At 47.9% G+C, this 17,804-nt stretch overlaps 1 protein-coding gene across 3 annotated transcripts in view; it reads right to left on the bottom strand.

Moving 5' to 3' along the window:
• The window catches only part of COL5A1 (collagen type V alpha 1 chain), a 154,116-nt gene that overhangs the window by 125,570 nt on the left and 10,742 nt on the right, over nucleotides 1-17,804 (bottom strand). The window lies entirely within an intron of this gene.

Raw genomic sequence — 17,804 nt, 5'->3', positions numbered from 1 at the left:
GGAAACCCAGCCAAGGTCCCTCCAGGAGGGAGCTGAGCCTCCGCACCCACCAAACACAGACCCTTTCCTTTCTATCTTTACAAGCTTTTGCTTCTTTAAGAGTAAACTATCTTGGGAAAGTATTTAGCACTAAATAAACACTCGATTATTTCCTCTGGAGGACCCAACTCCGACTAGCAGAGCAGAGCGTGCAGGGAGAAGGATGCCCCTTTCATTGTGTTTGGGGTTTCTCGCTGCCCAGAAGTTGGAATGGATGTCTTGGTTTATACTAAGAATTAAATACCAAGGGAGAAACACTCCTGTGCTGAGATCCATAAAAACCACCAAACACAGAGGAGAACTGGAAGCTGCTTCACTTGGTGATGTATTTTTATGGAGCCTGGAGTCTCCAGGTCATGCCTGTGGGATTTCAACAATTTCTACTCCTTATCTAAACACTTTTCACCACTGTTGACCTCCTAGCTGCAGCCCTCGGATAACTGACTAGAACAAGACGGCGGAGGCTAAGACAAAATATAGACCAACAATAAGAATCTAAAGCTCCAGTTGCCATTGCTCAAGCATCCTTTGGGTGGACTTAATATGGCCGCTTGAACTCTTCAGCATCCCAGCCGCCCAATAAAACAAAATGATATATTTGGACAAAGAGGAAAAGCATTTTAAGGAGGAGAATCGAGGAATCTGAACTGCAGGATTGAAGATAGAAAAGTTTGTTCCCTAGGAAGGGGCATAATATAGCAAAAAAAAAAAGCCCAACTATAAAAGGGCTTGGATACTCATCGGGTGCACATCAGCTTCATTCCAATAGCTGCAACAGAGCTGTGTCAATTCACGTTGCTCTAGATAGCCGAATATTTCACCAATGACTCATGTCATCCCCTTATGGGGTTTTTTAAAAGGCCCAAATAGTCCCAACTGTGAACAAAGGAAACCATTATGCAGAGTCAGATTCGAAAGTTCGTATGTATAATCCCAAAAGGGAAAGAAAGAAACCCAGAACCGATACTGGAGCAGCTCTGCAAGACTACATTAAATTCACAGAATCAAATAATCTTTGTTCCTTTGAGCATAAATCTTTTTTTAAAAAATAATCAATCATTTGGGTTTCTAACAAAGCAGTGGTGTTAGCAGCTAACAGCAAGCAAAGTTCAAGCCGTTCCTCCACAGAATATAATTCAACCACGCCAAAAAATCTCTGCTGCAAATGCCATGCAAAACTTAAAGACACAACACAGAAAACAGGCAAACGTTTAGCACTTTGGGGGAAATCCCAGCCCCATTCAAAGGCAGCAAATATCCCATTCATTCTAAAGAACTGAGGATTTCAGTAGGGGAAAGAAAAATACAGCAGTACGGGCCGGCTCCACGAGCACGGGGATTGCTCAGCGGAGGAAAAAGGCTGCTAAAGGGTCAGGGAGGAGGAGGACGAGATTTCTTCTGACACGGGAACAGCTCTGGCCAGGGCGATTCCCACCCCAGCGTGGGAGCCGGGGCACGTCAGAGCACGGCCAAGTGACACATCCGTCACCGGGACGTCAGGGATGGGCGGCTGCTGCCTGCCAGGGGCATGCGGGGGAGAGCACCCACGGCGGGGGGGGTCTGTCCCTTGGAGGAGCTGCTGACCCCCATTCCCACAAATCCTGGGCAGGGGGGAGCGATGAACAAAATCGGCGCCCAGGGAAAGGGCAGCGGTGGGGTCTCCAGAAGGGCAGGTCCGAGGGTGCAAAGCCAGCGCGCAGCATCCCTTGCCCTGCTCATCCTGCAGGGATCAGCGGGATTTGCACTGGGTTTTGCCAGTTGTTTCCCAAGGCAGCGGCCACGGCACCGCTCCTACCCCCTCTCCACTAAGGCAAACCATTGCACAGGCTCGAGAGAAAAGCACGAAGCCTTTTAAGGCAGAGCCCAAGCCAAGCCCTGCCTAACCCTCAGCCCACGCCAGCACTCAGCGCGACTGTTCAGTGACCAAGGAGTTTTTATGGGTCTGTCCCGACAGCGGGGTCGCAAGAATTAGGTGAATCACCAGCTTCCCGGTTGCCATCGTTGCCTCTGCTCACACGCCCGGGGCTGCAGCAGAGATGCCTCACATACCACCCTGCCCACGGCCCCGCTGCTCCCATCCCGGCCAGCCCCGCTCCCCAGCTAGCTGGGATCCAGGGGGAGCTTTCCAATCCCCCTCCAGCTGGATCCAGTATTTCTGGGTCACCGTGACATTTTGGGAAGTTTTCCAGCAGAAGTTTGACTACTGGCAGGAGTCTTGCCCTTTAAACAACTAAGGGTGAATGGAGTCTCAAACTTTTAGAGTTACTAAAACTACACAAACTCACATGCTCAGCAGATCTGCAAAAGGAAACTGTGACGGAGCATGACTCCATCTTCAGAATGATTAACTGAGAGGTCTTAAAGAGCGCTCAGTTTTAGGAGCGGTTTCTGAAAGCCAGCCGTAAAGGGATGCATAAAGGCATGCCAAGTGATGTGCAAATGAAAAGGCACTCTCCTCTCCTTCCCTCCCACCCCAAGTCTCTGGTTCCTTTACTCAAAAGCCCTACTTCAAAAGCCTTGCAAGGCCCCCGGATTGTCCCAGCTCCAAGGAGGCACATGGATGCATACCAGCAAGAGATGGATAATCACATCCAAGGAGTCTGTCATTCTTCTTTGCTCTTCCCAAGCAAAACCTTGCACAGCCTTTCAGAAAGCAGCTCTGCATATACAACATTGAGGTGGGGGGGGAAACCCACCCTCTAATGTGAGAATCATCCCCTCTCTGCCTATGGCACCTCATTTTTTTTCAGGAGGTGATGAGGAACCAGCTAGCATCTCTGCAGACATCTGACCATGTGGCCTGGTCTGGTGACAAGTAGGACTTGATGTGCACAGGCAGCACATTCCACGCCGAGCCATCCTGACGCGAGGCAGAGCTCACAGCTCAAGCCCAGGACCACGTGCAGAGCAGAGCACTGCAGGGACCATCAGCATCACTCAGGTCCTCCGAGTCACACTCCACTGTGACCACGTCGCACAGTCAAGGCAACCCAAGTAGAGGTTTCATTCAGGCTAATAACAGTTATTTACTGCTTCTATAAGTGATCACTGATTTTTGGCTGGGCCTTACAGGGTACCCACTGCCCTTCTCCCAGTTTCGCTGTGCTGCCATGGGACTCACGCCTACGCCAGCTGCGGCCAACACCAAGACTCCTCACAGCTCTCAAGCGGGTGCAGTTGGAGATGGAAAAGGAAATTTCAACCTTTAGTCTTTGCTCTAAGGAGTGCCATGTGTTTCCAGACAATCTGGCACATTTTCTTTTTCAAAGTACTTTGTAATGATCAACCACTTAACACTCTTTGCAAGATTTAATTAGGCCCTGATCTTGCAGCATATTAAAGTCAACAGAATTTTTGCAACTAGTTTTAATGGGGTGCAGAATAGTTACTCCTGCAAGGGAAGAAAGAAGCTGGCATGCTCATCTCCCAGACAGGGGGAAACACCACATGAAGACCTGACACAACAGTCTCTTTGTCAGAGCAAGTGTGAGCATCCTCCCTCAGCCGCTGCCACAGCCAGCTGCGGTGCTTTGCCAGGGCCACCATCTGCTCCAGCACATCACGGAGGGCATCTTCCTTTCTTTTGTTAGCCAAAGCTCCTTGGCATTAAATCAAGAACAAGAGGGGCATCACCCTTTGATGAAAGGCACTGGCCTCCTCTGCATGACTTCTCTCAAAACCAACGAACAACCTTCCAGAGAAAGAAACAGTAGTCAAACAGCTGAACAGTGGTTTTGCAGCCCTCTGGGTCATTTTACATGGGTGACCATCTCATTGCATCCCAGAGGTGTCACTGAGCACTCAGCTATAGGCCAGGAATCGCATCAGGCTGAAGCCATCATATGCAGACCTACAGTCATGCCGTACACCCAGGAAGCCCATCTATACTGAATGTCCACAGGCACCCAGCAGCCTGTGTGCACCTCAAGGCAGTTTGGGAACAGAATAAGCCATGATAGGGGCTTTTCTCCCTCCTCCTCCCACTTCTAGTAGCTGGAAGCACAGCTGAACTCCCCCAGACACACAGAAAGCAGCCCACAGCTGCACAGGATGGCCACTGCCATGTCTCTTCTTGCTGCTTCAGGGTTAAGGTAAAAAACCCAGAACTCCTCAGGCCACTTTCTAAGTGGCTGTCTGTGCCACAGGCAATGGGACCACCCTCACAAATTCAGTGCAAAGGATTATGTTGCCCCTCAGCATCTTCCAGCAGTACTCAGGGAAAGCGGGAGATGCTGAAGAGGTACCATTAGAGCAGGCTGTCCAGCAACCACAGCTGGAGCTGCTGTGGCACAAGGACACAAGGGACAAGAGGTACAGAAGGATGGGCAGCATCTTTTATCAGCTAGACCAGCACAGTCTGGAAAGAGCAGCCAAAGTGGACAAGCTCAGGGGGGTGGAACATTAGTCATTAACATCTCTCCACAACCTTCCTAGAACCATGCCCAGCCCTTTAATTTCTGTTGTGGTGCTGCATGTGGATTGCCCAACCATCAGCTTAATTAAACACATTAACACAAGCACCTGCATAATTACAATCATTTCCACCGCAGTAAACATTGCAGCTCCAGTCAGGCTGGCAATCAGCATCGCCTGGTTGGCACATCACATCAGCCACTTAGCAGGGAACAAAACCACAGAGGAGTTTACTGCAGGGCACTACCCCACACCCATGCAGGTAGCCCAGCTGGGATGCTTCCAGGATACAGCCCTTTAGGAGCTAAACACTCATTTTCAGGCACTGTGGGTTTTTAGTTGTCCATAAAGTTAATGGGACCAAGCATAAGTAATTTTTATTTTTAAATATTTCATTGCATGATTTTTAAAAAGCCCAGTGCTGAATTATTTCCAGCACTACTGTAACTTGAATATTTTGACACAGGGGAAGAGGTGTAAAACCAATTCTTTCCTCAGATGTTTAAATCAATGCACTCATAGCATTTACTTTATATCTATATCTGATTTCCTTCATAAAAAAATGTAGCCAGAAGGCAAATTTAAAGTTCATATCTGCTTGACTTCATGAAAAGTGTTTCCAAAGCTAGTTTTCCAAAATTCTCAGGAGCATTAGTTCCTTTGTGAGCTTAAAAAGCCCAGGTCTGCACACAGGCACTGCTTTCCAGGCAAGAAGAGCAGGAGGAAGAGGCAGGTCTGAACTAACCACCCCACCCAGCCACGAGTTTCATCAGTTCTCAGCAAACACCACAAACCAACCCAAGAGCCAGGATGCCCTCAAGGGAAGTCTGCAAGCAGGGAGAAAATCACCACTTCAGTCATTAATTCCTAATGATTTTCTCCATTCTAATCTGTATTTATTCAGCAGATCTTATTCCCGATTAGGTGTATGAAATAGATTTCTTTGTCAGTGTCACTAGGGAACGAATGTTATTTTACATCAGGCCAATTGAGGGTTTTTTTATGGACCAGCTAGAGTAATATACGGTCTGTTGATGTCCAAACATGCAGAAGAGGCTCATCCAAATACAACACTCCAGCTCCCATTCCTTTCTGATTTCCAGTCCCATTATAAATAAAACATGAGTACATGGTGTATTTCCCTACTGCCCAAATTAAGAAATGGCACATGGTGAGGTTTTGCATTAAAAGCACAGGATTCCTCCCCATCCCCAGCCCTCTCATCCAGGCAGCACCAAGTGGTGGAAGATGGTTTATTGCCATTAACTGAGCACATCAAGTGGCATTAGGGTACTATCAAGAAACTCCTGTTCAGCCTTGACCAACCTCTGTGATCTCTGAACCTCGGTCATTAGGGCAGAAAGCCAACCCATTAACCTCCTCCTACACCCAGAGCAGCATCTCCATTACAAATAGCTATCAGGAGCCAAATAGGAGCTAATTACCCAGCACCAGACCCCTCCACCCTGCACCATCCCACCTGTGATGGGAGACAAACCCTCCCAGAGGCAGCAAAGCCCCATCAGAAACCATCTCTCACTACTGTTCCAGCAGCTGATTTAAAGGAGATGGATTTTTTTTTTCTCATCATATACCATTATTCCTATAAGATCATGGCCTCATCTGCTTGAAACTCACAGCTGCCACAAAGGTGTTTTACAGCAGAGACCAAGTCACACAGGGACAAGAACTGTCTATAGAAAATTTGGATCACAGCTGCATGATCATTTCCAACCCTCCTTCCAATAGTTTCTATTAAACTGGTTACAAAGATGTGTACATTGACTGTTCTTGGAAATATCTGCTGCACTTAATAGCTGAAATGTCATTTCAGGTCTTCCGTTATACATGAAGGAGAATTCAAACCCAAAGATAGCATCTAAATTGAAATATGCTACTATAAAAGTTAACAAGAAATATCCAAGATATCCATCCAAAAAGCTTTCCCAGGACTCAAACTAACACTGGCCCAGACAAATATTTACATAATTATTCACATGGGTTTGTTTTAAATAAGACCCTTTTATTATTACTTTGGCATCAACCATCTAATTAGGGCCCAATGACAGTCATAAAAATCACTGTGAGATCTCCCAGCAGCACAGACAAGAAGTGGTGGTACCTGCGGGATGGGCAGCAGTCCCTGCCCTCCTGGGGAAACCGGGAGAGGGGACTGGCACCCTGCAGACACCAGGGGATGGAGGAGGGATGGCTTCTGTCTCCGACTGCATGCTGGGGAGATGAAAAACTGGTGGGCGAGGGTTAAGAGGCACCATGCTAGGACTCTGGACTAGTCAACTTTTACACATCTCTGCTCTACATGTGACTTTTGGACTAGCCTTTCCCCGAAGGCATGCACACAGCCCAAAGCAGACCTCAATTCTAAAGTTCTACTGTAGCATACAAACATAATGTAGGTAGAAGTACTCCACTTCACATAGAAAAATAGAGATAAACACATGCCAAGGTATTTCTGGTGGTCTTTACTGAATAAAAATGTGCACGACCCAGTTTTAAGATGAGGTTTCAAATATACTGATGAAGTGGAAAGATAAGAAAAACCACTCCCGGCTTGCAGTAAGAAACAACTGAGATTTGTTCAGAGTTACTTCTGCACACCCTCCCAGCTCACACCACTGGAGATCCCCGGGGTTCTCTGCACACACAGGCTCCTCATCAATCCCATTATTAAAATTGCTTCTCTGCACTGCTGAAAAGCAAAGTGGTGACACCACCTCCGGGTCCTCAGGTACCTTCAGGGACCTCGCTTCATCAGGGAGCACAGCAGAGACAGGAGAGCTGGTGACAGCAGACCACAAGCTGCAAGAGCAAGGGATCTGCTGGTCTGCAGCCCGTCTCCTGCCAGGGCACCTTCCTGGCTGCACTGTGTGCAATCGCTGTAAAAGTCTCCAAACCGGGTCCCGCAGGACCTCTCTGCATGGCCACTCTTCCCTGGGGCCTGGCCACGGCACTCAGGTCTCAAGTTCAATCTGAGCAAATAGTCAAGTTTGGCACCTAAATCCCTTCGTGCTCCTGAGCCTCTGGAAAGGACCTTCCCTTACGGACTTGTTTCAATGAGTCCCTGCCAGTCCAGCCTCCAAAGCCCTATCACTGCTTCAGCTGCTGGTTCCTAAATCCCTTCCAACTTTGCCAAATCTAAAAAAAAAAAAAAAAAGGAGGTGAAGAGACAGTATTCCCATCACAGCCTTGCTCGTAGCATGCATGGAGAAACCAGTGACCATGCTTGCTCCTGGGCAGGACCCTCATTTTGCACAGAGATTTGATTGTCCACCTCACCCCCCCACACTGCCACATCATGCCACTAGCTGATGTCCAGCAATGGATGGCTGAAGTACATAATCACTTGCTGAATATCTTCTTCCTTCCCTCAGTTTTACTGGGCTCCTGAGGCCTTTTGAGCAGAGATTCAAGTTACTGAAAGCAAGACAATCCATCAGAGCATGGCTGAGAAAGAACAGAAATTAAGCTATCTGGGACCGTAAAGCTAAGCTAAAAATGCAAGAAAAAATTCTCACCCTTCCTATTGATCTTTCAACCCCAGGGCAGATGCGAAGGGAGGAAGACACCAGCAAATGATGCCTTTGGAAGCTGCTACACCTTTGCAATAAGGAGGTGGCACAGACCTGGTGCCTCATCACTGCTTGCTTGGTTAAACACAAGTCTGCACAAGATGTTCCTGGGGAGCCTGAGGGAAAGGTGACCCTCTGTATTTGCATTCGCAGGGAGAACTTGAATCGCTGCAAACCCATTTAACTCAAGCAAGAAAGCAATTAGTGCTGCCTCCTAGTAAAAAGGTAGATAATAAATATCAGGTAACCTTTCCACAAACCAGTCCCGAAGCACCAATAAAAATATATGAAAATATATTTTCCTCTGATTCCTTTCCAGCTAATGAATGGAAACAACTGAAAATTTCCTTATGCAATATTCAGCTAGCATGGTGACCAGTGTTGCATTTCTTTCTGTAGGTAAGAAGAGGGCTTTGTATTTCAGTAGCTCCATCTCCAGGACATCTCAGGCTGCAAGCAAAAAAAAAACCAAAACCAACCTTGCTGTGCCTCACATCTGGGAGAGGTCAATTCCAGTCTCAAGCTTATTTTCAGTTGCCTGGAACTGGTTCATGGCATGACCTCTTAATCATACTTGGAGGTTTAAAGAGCTCAATCGCAACTTTGATCACTCAGCCCTGTAATATTTGCAGACTGCTATAATGATGCTTTCCATACCCTAATATGTATATACTCCAAGTGCTTTCAGGAAATGATACTTCTGGCTTAGCTGCAAGCAACCAACTTAGGTGAGACAGAAGCAGGAGCTTGGCAGACGGATGAGGTGCTTGGCACTGCGTGGGTGAGCAGCACCACGGGTGAAGACAGCCAGACCCGGGCAGCAGCAGGATGCTGAGCCCTTCAAACCACCGCTGCCTGCTCCCAACGGGCAGCCGGGCAAATCCTCATCCCTGGGCAGGAAAAATAAAGCACTAAAACAGGACAATGTAAAGGGTGGCATGTGCATGCTCTTGGCAAAGGGACCCAGCGGGATTAACGGCTGTCTTACACTTCTGCAGAGCAACCTGGCCCACCCTTGGCACGTTCCCACCACGTTTTATTTTCTCTGCCTTCGCAGTCACGGGCAGTGGGCAGGAGAGGGAAGCCCAGCAAAATATTGTCCCTCTTCAACGCAGCCTTCCCCTTCCTGGCTTGCCAGTTCTTCAGATCGTAGGTCATGTAGTGCCTTAAACCAAAAGCATGGATTTTGGGGAATTAGCAGTATAAGCAATAAAGAAGGAAGACACATAGGGACTCTGGGTGTAAAGAGTGACGAGTCATCCAGATCTGAGCTATTTCAGAGCTCTTCCAGGGGTCAGACACAGCAAATATGAAACAAAACCTTGGTGCAGCTTTAGGAAAAGATCAAAGATGAAGAAAATTGAGTCTCACTGCCAGCAGCAGTGAAATGCAGTTTTAATCCCAAATACAGACTCTTCCTCACGTTTCAGACTAAAACCACAAAATAGATTAAAGAGATGCTGAAAGATTAGTGTCACTGCTGGGCCGCTCTCCTGATGTCTCCCAACCTAAAATGGTGCCAAATTTTAAAAGGAATTCAAAATTTTACCAAGGAACAAATGCTTCTCCAATTGTTCTGAGTTTCCCGGGCACGAATCACAGACAACTCCACAGATACACTCCATTTAAAGCCAGTGAAGTGCAGAAAAGTAACGCCTTGATGTACCAGCCAGTAAAAGCTGGGCTTTTTTGGTTTTGTTTTTATTTTTTGCTAACACTGAAGAAACAGTTTTCCATCAGACAACTGATTTCTCTAAAGGGAAACAAATAAACTCCAGTTTTGTAAACAAGACACCTTAGCAGAGCTTCTGCAGAAGCCCTGCATGGCCACGTGCTCCCCCAAAAACTCTCCCAGGCCCTATTCCCACTGAGGAATAGTGCATTGCTTTCAAACAATCCCGGTATGTTTAATAGCGGTTTACTCAAGGTACGGTGATAAGGCTGGCAGAATCTGTCCCTAAGAGATGGGTAATCAAAAAATAAATTTGGGTAAGAGCACACAGCACAACAAGCATTCATTTACATGATGTTGAGAGATGCAATCACAGCACAGACACCCAAGCGAGATCTACCACGGCAACCTCAGGCAGCTCTGGCAGCAAACGCGGTGCCCCAAGCTCCAAGGGTGAGAGACTCTGCCCCTGCACCAAGAACTGTGCAGCCCCTGAAAGCCATTTGGCTTCAAACGATCGATCCAGCATAGCGAGACAGAACACAGGCTGGTATCAATGCATACTCTACCTGTCTCAACTACAGTGCAAGCAGAGCCCGCGTCACTCTCACCGTTCCAAAGGGTGCAAAAATGCAGCAGGTAAAAACCAGATGAGTAAGAAGTAGCACAGAAATCAATACCCTGACATGTTAACCACTTTTTAAACTGTTCTCTCCATAACACAAGACATTTACCTTGACATTATCCCCTTTATTTGTTTTAAAGGCTCACAACATCTCTTGTTAAATTTATTTTCTTCCTCTATCATAAGCAGGATAATAATACAAGTGGCCTTGAGCAAGGTCACGAGTCAGTGAGAGATGAAGAGACAGTTCATCTGCAGCTCTGAACATTAGACCATACTGAGTTGACCAACCAACAAGCTTCCCATTAATTACTTGTTAGCCATTAAATGTTAATTAAGCATGTGCTTTAAGCTTTACACTAGAATTTTTTCTGCCACTACAATTTAGTCCGGAATGCATCGTAACCTTCCCCTCAAGCACATGCACGAGAACCTGCCTCGATGCCCAAGCATTCAGCAGAGCCCCCGTGCTGTGACAGCCATCCTACGAGGATGGCCACTAACGTGCCCTATTGCCCTCGAACAGTTTTTAACCAGACCCCAGGCTGTTCCAAGCAGACAAGCTCATGGGGCAGGCATCTGCTCACACACTGCCTACAAGCAGCAGCTGTTGGCCACCTCCATCCACACGCAGCCCAGCTGGGCAGCCCCAACCACCCGAGCAACTCCTATGCAGACCTGGGTGGGGATTTTTTATTTGTTTGTTTCTTTCCATTTCATAAATCAAGACCTATCAAGAAACACACCTGCTCTTCAGAGCAAAGCACACCAGAAACCACTTCTCACCACTGCAGAGCTCCCCCTCCCAACTCCATCATCTACCCCTGAAAGAGTCTGTCCCATTCCAGCAGAGCTGCAAGTGCAACCAGCACTTCTGTGCCCACAGTTAAACTACTCATCTCCCTTATTTCTCCTCAGTTCTGCAAAGCCCAGTGGGAAGAGATCCTCTTTCCAGCCCTCGATCTGCACAGCAGCGAGCTTGTCCATGGCAAACTCACTTTCTGGTTCTTTCTCCTGCAGAAATTGCACAGTATCTCAAAATGGCTTTTTTGACTTCAGAAAGCACCATGGTTAACCAGCACAGACACTGACCTCCTCTGCACTCAAACAAATAAAAGCATCATCCAGGCAAAGGCACCAGAATGAGAGTGCCCTTCCCGTCTCAAAGCGCAGGGATGTACGAGGATGCCCTGGAAGGACAGCTGGCTCCCAGAGATGCATTTGGAAATGCTGCCAGTCTACATCACAGCCATCGTGGGTGGCAAAGCAGCAGCGCAGCCCGCTGAAGAGCTGAAGGCAGAGGGAGGAAGAGGCAGTAACTGTGTCAGGGGATGAAGCTGGATCTGCGGAGATGTTCTAAAAAAGCTGGCTGACAGGACACGAGTGGTGGTACGGCTGGGGACAGTAAAGGTAGCCAGGTGAATGAGGGATGCTGCTCCAGCCTGGTCTCTGAAAACCGAGCTGGAAACATTTTCCCAAATAAGTCTGTGCCTGTGCAAAGGCCAGAGCTTTGATCAGCAGCAGCAGAGGGATTTTGATTAATGAGATATTGATGAGGTAGGAAACCAGCCTAGCTGTACAGACCCAGGATACCACAGAGCAGATCCTCATACGGTACAAATCAGTGTCACCCCTCTGAAATCCTAACAGAAGTGGGCAATTCGTTGCACAGAAAGATCCTTCCCCTACACGTCGGAAAACCACAGTCTCAGCATATGACAGTCAGCACATGAGAAGTTATCAGGTCCTTTGGACACAATCCTTGAAAAGCAGCCAGCCAGGATGAGTGAAGATGCCACTGAGTAAGAATATTTCAAATTCAATCATGATGACAGTATTAAAATACCCACGGAGGCAAGTATGAGGGAGTCACACAAAACACTGCCAGCTTTAGGCAAAAGCAGATGGAAGGATAATCTGAACTCCAAGCATGCAGTCCCATCCCAGGGGAGCCTTACAACACACAAGTAGGAAATATTTGGGAAAGTTTGGAATCTTGTAATTAAAGTTCCTTCCAACTTAATCCAAAGAGAAGACTCATGTGAGCCAGCACGGCTGGGTATGCACAGGTAGAAAGGGAGCTGAAAAACTTTAAAAAAACCTTACTGCAGTTAAAAGAAGGGTCAAGGGGAAAAAAATACAAGCAGGATCAAGTCTAATTAAAGGAGCAAAACTAAGTGACAGCTACAAAAAGGCAGGGGCTATTTTCATACGGAGCAAAGGGTCACTGGCACGTATTTGCAGAGCCCCAACACTCAGAAGGCAGGAGAAAAGAGGTCCTTTGTGAGAGGGATGGGGAAGCATGGGAACGCAGCAGCCCTGGGGCAGCTCAGAGGCATTACTGTACTTAGCACAAAAGAGAGGAACAATAGAGGGCAAAAGGAGACGGGGCTGTTTATTTTTCCGGGTATGGTAGGCAAGGGAGGGCTCAGTGTTGGGAGAGACACCGGAACTGAGGAAGGGAGAGGCATGGGACCACCAGGGTAAGAACAGGGGAACCCTAAATTAGGGAGAGTCAGAAGTCCTCTGCTAACAGCTATTTCCCTAAGGTAAATGGCAAACTGGCAGTCTGCTGAAAGAACTGCTACAAGGTACCTCCTGAGAAGAGGAACAAAACCGAGATGCAAAGGATCAACCAGAATTACCTAGAAGAGCCCTTGCAAGAGCATGCTCTCTTTTTACATGAGGTAAAATGCAGGATAGAAACAAAACACATTAAAATACATCCACAGTTATTGTTTCTAAGGCTCTGGATGCCTGTTTCTGACCCAGGGCCCCCATGAAATGCCAACCATCTCCCCAGAGCTCCGCAGAGCTCCCGGAGCCAGGACAGCCACTGGGCAACAGACCCCAGGACTGGAACAGCAGAATCAATGGTTTTGGTTACTCCTCCAATTCCAACAGGACTATCTTGAAACTCACCCACCTCAGTTTCTGAAAGTGCCAAGAGCTCCGAGTCTTCGTTCAGGGAGCTGCTAAGCTGAAATTCAGTCCTTCGTTGCCTTAACTTGGGCACCCCAGTCCAGCATCCATCCCTGAAGCTTTGCCAACATCTGACCAGAGCAACTTCTCTACAACCCTGCGCAGCTTGGGTACTTCCACAACTCCTATCCCCAAAGAGCCTGAGAACTTACCAAGACACTGTGCAAATAAAACCCAACAGCATCGTCTTGCAGATAAAGTAGAAGGGCAAAAGACTACAGGTGGGTAGAGCGCTCAGTGGGGTGCAACGAGAGATGCCGGAGCAAGCACAGGGACACCAGCGCTGCAATCACAAGGCGCTTCCCAGGCCAGCTACTGCATTCATGCCATGCACAGCAGAGAAGAAATCCAAGATGAAGTTAGTCTTTCACTCGCCAAGCCCGTTCTTCCCTACCAAGACCAAACCCAGCTTTCCTCATGAAACCAAATACAGACTGGTCATCCTGCTGCAAATCCCAGTCCTTACGTTGCTTCGAGTCATAGTTCAGCGATCTCATTTCAGTTCCTGAAGGCTGTTCCTGCTGCGGAGTGTGCAGCTTCACCCCGCACTGGTGAAACGGAGACAAGAACAGCTCCGTCACTTCGGTTCAAGTCTGGTAGTAATTAGTTTCATCGAGTTTGACATTTGAAATAAATGAAGTAAGGAACATGCTTCCACCATCTGGAAAAGTGCATGCTGACACTTCCAATCATTTGTGCATCCACTCGTGAATGTGTATAAGTAATGTTTGGTATTTTTACATATATAGAGAGAAGGTAAATGACACATCAAGGGCATCAATCCATGCAGACAAGTACAGCAGCCCAGCACCACTCATCATATAGATGAGCAAAAGGCATGTTGAGCAGTGGAAGCAGCCAAACGAGGTAAGAAAATATTTGGGAAACAGACAAGGCAAATGCCAAGAAGAGTTATCAGAATATTTTGAGAAGACATTTATACATGGAGCATGCTTGATATTCTCTCCATCACTAAAATAAGCAATATATGATGTGCTTTGTACTAGGGTATACAGAATAGCTCAAAAGTAATCTGTGTACATTTCCTATGCCCTCATTTATTACTCAAAGGGAAGACAGACTTTTCTTAGCTACAGGAAAACAAAGTTTGTCCTTACAAAAGTGCAAAGAGGTCACTTACAGTATGTTCCTCTTCCCTTCGTTAACATGCCGAGACATCTTTTTCAGCCCAAGGAGAAGGGAGGAGACATTCCCTTTGACATTAAGACATACATTCTACATCAGCTTCATACAAGACTCAAACCCCTGAGAGTTTGGAAAGGACTCTGCCCTTTTCCAGTGCTGTCCTGGCTCCTCCTGCCCATCCCCATCACAAACCACTGGGACACACATGCAGAGAAGTTCCAGGTCCATCACTACATGCATGGATAATGGAATAAAATAATTCCGTATTAAAACCAGGACATTATGGGTCAAATTCACCACTGTGTCAATCCAAAGCAGCCATAAACCCAGGGTAAGCATTGTTAAGGTCGGTGGCACAAAACAGGAGTTTAACACTAACCAGGACCACCCAGCCTATATGAAAAGGCTCCAGTAAGGCTGGAGCTGCAGTGCACACATTGAGTCCCTCCTTGTTCCGTCTGTAAACACCTAAAATAATCATATTGAAGCCCTCAGTACTACGGAAAAGTGTTTGTGCTCTTCACACCCAAACCTTGATGGAGCATTCGTTCCTCTCCAGTGCCAACGACCTCCTCTCCAAGGGGCACTGACATCTCGTCAAGCCCCACACGTCCATCCCTTCCTCCAGGAAGCCCTATACATGAGAAGACACCTGCGAGCACAGTAAGGCAGAGCTGCTCAGCACCCCAGGATGCTCTCAGCACCGTAAGCCTCACCTGCGCCAAGTATGCCACTGCCAAACTGCTGAGCCATGGCATGGCAGACTGCCAGGGGCACAGACGAGGACTGTGCCTTGCCTAGAGCAGGTTATTTCACCTCTGAGCTCTCCAGCGATTGTTTCTCACTAGGCATTACTTCCTAGAAGAATTTTCCACATGCCTTATTTAATCCTGCGTGGACTGACATTACACAGGCATGACATACCTGCCTGCATTAAAACCCCCTCTGCTATCATTCATTGCTCACTAAAATGGAAAGAAAAGTGTTGAAAAAAGATATGTTTCACCCAAATACATTTCTCAGGGCACATCTGTAGCCTTTGGTCCTCAGCATAGAAGAGCCCATTTCAGTTTCACAGAAGCTCCCCCTCATCTCCTACGCTTATTTTCAGTCTTTCCATTGACTAAGATTTCATATAAGATACTCTGAGGCTGAGCACTTTGCCACTATCAGAAAAACAATCAACTTGGCCCCACAAGTCACAACAGGGGCAGGTATATGGGGCCCCAAATCCCACCTGGGTTCTTCAGGGGCCACACAAGCTAAATCAAAGATGTGGCAGATTTCACTCCCCAAAAAGCAGATCTTTCAGCTTCATCCATAACAAGCTTAGTCCCAGCTCACAAATTAGCCCGCTCTGCTCTGGCAACAGAGACTCAGCTACTTCCAGGCTTGCAGGAATCGTTCTCACTTTAGCAGCGCGGCTGTTTGTTATTTGGCATGAGTCTCCCCAGGGCAAGAAGGGCCCCGGCTTGTCTGGCCAAGGCTTTGGAGCAGGGAGCTGCAGGGAGGGAAGCACGCTGGGTTACTCAGTTACTCTCAATGTGCAGAACATCTTTAACTGATGGTCTGACTCTGACAGTTTCAGAGCATCTCTAAGTTTATTGGTACGAATTTTTAAGTACCTTCAAATGAGGAACCCAAAGTTCTTTACAGATATTTCCACATCCAAAACACTCCAGTTTTCATTCTGGTTCATATTTCATAGGAAAAAATCTTAATCAGCTTGGTGTTACCCAAGCCTATTCCCCATTGCCACAAGAAGTCACATTGCATTTCCCTAGGCTGAATCCCAACCCGCACCGTGAATGCTCCACAAACTGCCAAAAAATGCAGGCCTGTGGGCAATGAAAGCAGCAGGGCAAAGGCAGTGGTAGAGAAGAGATGAAAGGCGGTTTTGTGCTTTAGGTCTGACGATGCTATGCTACTTCATGACCTAAATTCCCCACGTCAACGGGAGTCAGATCCCAGCCCCGCATCCACCCACAGCTCCACATGGACACGCTCCTGCAGCACTGGAAGAGCCGGACTCACAGCCAAGCAGCAAGAAAAATCCCATCTCTGCGCAAGAACAGCGCCCTGGGCCAAGACAAAACTCAGCGTGTAAGGGTCGAACCAAAAACCCGGTCCATGCGCAGGGATGACTTTCCCCTCGGTGCACAGGAATCCCCTAAGCTGGGGCCACGGCTGCGTTCAGAGGCTGGGTACAGAGCACCACGTCCAGCATCCTTGGGCACTGCCGCCTGCCAAAGGCTGCAAAGCTGCTGGGCTGCGCTTCCCCGTTTAAGGAGTAACTGCCTGATCCTGCCCAGCGCTTAGCTCAGCTCACAGAGAGCATCGCAGTCAGACCCTGCTGCGGGAACGTGGCTATGCTTGGAAAAGAAAGAGATGGGGAGACCCTGCAAGGGGACTCAACCCTCCGTGCCAGCTCTGGCAGAAGGGTTTAAGCACGCCTGCTGCCTTTTCTATACATAGTCTTGTAAGACAATAGCCTCCAGCACATAAAGGCTTTGCTGCTTCCCAATATAGCTCTTTAATTACAGAGCACTGGGAAAATTGATATTTCTAGAGCAGATATGGCCCTTATTGTTTTTCTGTTTTGCATCCTGCAGGGAATCAGGACTGAAGTTCTAAAAAAAAAAAAGAGCCAGAGCCAGTTCTAAGCACTGGGGTCTGTTTGCTCCTCCCAGCCCCAGCTCCTGAGGTCAGCAGGGAAAGCATCCAACAGTTGCAGAAAGACAGATCATTTTAATTTAAACATTTGAGAGAGGCAGAGCAAGGGACTTTCTCCCAAAGCGTACAAGACGTGATAATATGCCTCCCCCGATCCTTGCAAACCCTTGCGAGAGAACATTCCTAGCAGTTTTCCTATACGAGCACCCGCCAGCGTATGCCAAAGGCAGGGACCAGGATGAAAGCCGCTTCCTCCTCCCATCCTCGCATTGCTTTTGGAGCACAGAAACAATGAGGGGATTCTTAGCGATCTGCCCTCCCTGTTACAAAAAGCAGAATACCCAAAAGGATCAAGAGAAAAACATCAGCATCGTCAAGAAAAGCATCTGCAGCTGCAGGGCTCCAGGCGAGCAGTCCTTATCCTTCAAGGAATCGACAGCTTTCCAAGCTGAGACACTGAGCAGCCCATGGTCAGGGAACAGACGCTGTACTTGGGGGGATGGACAGACTCGTATCTTCCAGGGGAAACCCTCCGAGGGGCACGTCCAGCACAGCTCCTGCCCTGCGGCGGGACTGTCCTGCACGGTGGCTCCACGGAGTCACACACCAGCAAGCGCAGAGCAGCTCCACCGGTCCCCCGCACCCCATGCCGCCAGAAGCAGTG

The sequence above is a fragment of the Balearica regulorum genome, chromosome 20, assembly GCF_011004875.1.
Source record: "Balearica regulorum gibbericeps isolate bBalReg1 chromosome 20, bBalReg1.pri, whole genome shotgun sequence".
Classification (NCBI taxonomy): Eukaryota; Metazoa; Chordata; class Aves; order Gruiformes; family Gruidae; genus Balearica; species Balearica regulorum.
Note: the sequence above shows the minus strand (reverse complement) of the source record. Positions and strands in the feature narration are given on the sequence as shown.